The sequence below is a fragment of the Arvicola amphibius genome, chromosome X (assembly GCF_903992535.2).
Source record: "Arvicola amphibius chromosome X, mArvAmp1.2, whole genome shotgun sequence".
NCBI classification, from domain to species: domain Eukaryota; kingdom Metazoa; phylum Chordata; class Mammalia; order Rodentia; family Cricetidae; genus Arvicola; species Arvicola amphibius.
In genome coordinates this window covers 83,715,775-83,719,167 of record NC_052065.1, presented here as the reverse complement: position 1 = coordinate 83,719,167, position 3,393 = coordinate 83,715,775, and positions in this window count along the sequence as shown.

Below are 3,393 nucleotides of genomic sequence, written 5' to 3'. Positions count from 1 at the left end.
ATGCCCTGCCTTCAAAAATTCACACAAGGTGATAAGAAAAATTTCATGTTGTACTCTCCTATAACTAAGGGCATAAGTCAGCAGAACACAATTAGAAATCCAGGAAAAAGTTCTCAATATTGAACAGGTTTCAGTAAAAGCACTGACTCAAACCAACTGGGGAAAAATCCTTGTCAATTAATGATACAAGAAGACTACATGTTAACAATTTATATAAATGAGGTGGATACTACCTCCTAACTTTATTAATGATTTGAAATAAGCTGAAATTATTTAAACCATTTTAGAAAAGCATAAACCCCAAAGAAATGTTTTTGTAAACTGAATTACTGTGAATTTAAAAACTTCTGTTCATTAGTTCATAACACTGTGAGAGCAAAAAGGCAATCCATAGGGTAGGGGAGATATTTGATGATATTCAGATTTGTGATGCTTAACTTTTTATTAGCCTGACACGAGCTGAAGTTACCTAGGAAGAAGCAATTTCACTTGAGGAACTACCTCCATCAGATTAAAAAAACTGGATTCTCTGTGGGTCATTTTCCTAGTAACTTATTGATTTGGGAGGTCCTAGTCCACTGTAGGCAGTGCCACCTGGAAGGTGGTCCTGGATGGTATAGGAAAACAAGATGAGCAAATAGTGGGGAGTATGGCAGTAAGCAACTGTCCTACATGATCTCTGTTTTAGTTCCTTCCTTGAGTGCCTGCCCTGATTTTCCCTCCATGATGGACTGTTGCTTGAAATTGTAAGATCAATAAGCCCTTTTTTCTTAAGTTTCTCTGAGTCAGTATTTTATCACAGTAGAAAACCAAACTGGGACATATCAAACAAAGAAATTACTGCAAGAATATAGAAATAATTATTAAAATCAAGAAGAAGGGACATAACCTAACAGAAAAACAAGCAAAGATCTCAACTGTTTGCAAAAGAGTTGAAAATGGTCAATAAGTATATTAAAAAGCATGCCTTCTCATTAGGTAAGTGAGAGATAAAACCATAACACAGTGTTAGCACAGGCCTCTACAATGATTCACGTAAAAGTATTGAGAACAATGAGGAAAAAAATCCTCTTATACTTCTACTGCACTAGAAAATTGGTACAGCCACTTTGTTGGTTTGTATCAGGGTTTCAAGGAGTCCAGAATGATCTCAAACTAAGTATATAGCCAAAAATCAGAATTGTTTAGGGTGAAAGGGTTTAGTTTGGCTCATAGTTCCTGATTAAAATCCTTAATATCAAGGGGGAGGTAAACACTTCAGGGAGCTAGTCACATCACATCTTTGATCAGGAATAGAAAGCAAAGGATGCATGCATACTTGTGCTTATCGCAGTTTATCCATTCTTATACAATTCAGAATTCCCTTCCTTGGTAATGGTGCCACCTAACTTCTACCTCATATTCTTTCACCTCAATTAATGTAATCCAAATAACTCTTCTATGGACGTGTGCATGGGCCTACCTGATTTTCAGAATCCTTCGTTGAGACTCTCTTCTAAGGAGATGCTTGATTGTATCAACTTGACAATTAAATCTAGCTATAACATACCTGTACATACTGATATGAAGAGGAAAAAATCTCAAAAGATATTCATGATCATAATCAATAATCATAACTGGCTGGGTGTAATGGCACATACCTGCAATCCCAGCATGTGGGAGCCTGAAACAGGAGGTCAGCTTTGGTTAGAACATGAGTTTCAGGAGAGCCTGTGCTCTCTCTATATATATTGAACAAGACCCTGTCCTAAAACAACACAAATTCTGAATACATACACATATATCAGATTGCAAGACAATAAATAAAATATGATATTACTATATTCAAGGAGTCTGGAGGCTGCACATCAAACTAAAGCCATAGTTACAACTCACAGAGAAGCAGTGAGAGTGGCTGTAGGCTGAAATTGAGCCCACCCCCTTTTTGGCTCCAAATTCCTGTGTAGATTGGAGGAAAATGTTTTGAGGTAAAAAAAAAATTAGTGATATAATTTTTAAGTAGGAGTTAAAATGTCCTCTTTCAAGAACATAGATGGGGTCATACCAGGTGTGATGACTTGTGTCTGTGACCCCAGCACTCAGGAGGCTGGGTTAGGAGGATTGGTGGGAGAGTGAGGCCAGCCTGAGCTGCATAGTTTCAGAATATCCTAGAACACAATGTGATAGCTTGTCTCAACAAACAAAACATAAATGGAGAAGTTAGACATCCCTTGGATGTCATTCCTAGCTAGAACTTAAAATTTTGAACATTCTGCCTCTATCTCATGAATTATGAGATTATAAGTATGAGACACCATTCCCAGCTCCTTCCTTATAACTAATAAAAATTAAACCAAATTGGTTAAAGACACATATGTGAGAATTCTTTGTGATCTTAGACATGACAGTTGTTCCCTTAGGCACTGAAAGCATAGGATTAGAATGTCAGCAACTACCAAAATAAATATGTTGACTTCTCCAAAATTAAAAAATAAAAATATACTATAAAAAGATTTTGAATATCAAAGAAATGATGAAAGAACACAAGGAAAAAGAGATAATACTCATAAAATAGTTTGATCCAGAACATAGAATATTTTCAACTCAAAAAACACATGCACACAAAAGCAAATTTTTAAAATGGGCAAGGGACCCGAACAGATATTTTTCCAAAGAGGATTTAAAAATGATATCTAAGAATATAAAAGGATCTTCCTCATTAGTTACTGAATACATCTAAGTTAAAAATCATAAAGGGAAACCACTTCACATAAACCAAGCTGGATCTAGCTTAAACAGCAGCCACCACCAGGCATTTGTGGGCATGTGGAGAAACCAGGAAATCCAAATATCACAGGTTTTAAAACACAGTCCACAGTTCTTTAAGTTAAAACATGTGGTTAGAGACTTAAACATTCTCCTTTTAATTACACACTCAGGAGAAGTAAAAACACAGATCTAAAAAGTCATGTACACAAATGTTCATAGCAGCATTATTTATGATACTTTTTTACTAAATTTTTATTTTTTATGAGGTAGGAACTGGAGTGGTGGTGCCTCATTCCTATAATCCCAGAATTCATGAGATAGAGGCAGGATGTTCAAAATTTTAAGATCTAGCCAGGAACAGTATCCAAGGGATGTCAGGCTAATCCATTTGTGTTTTGTTTGTTTTGAGACAAGTTATCACATTGGGTTCCAGGATATTCTGAAACTATACAACACGTAGAAACAAGTCAAATTTTCATCAATAGATACTTGAAATGCTTATCCATAGAATCAATGTAATAATATTCTGTAAAGAATAAAAATATGCTAAGATGTTTTAGGATATAGATGAACATTAAAAAATCATTGAGAGAAATCAATCTCAAATTGATTCCAGTCACAGGTGTGAAAACATGGCTGTGGTAG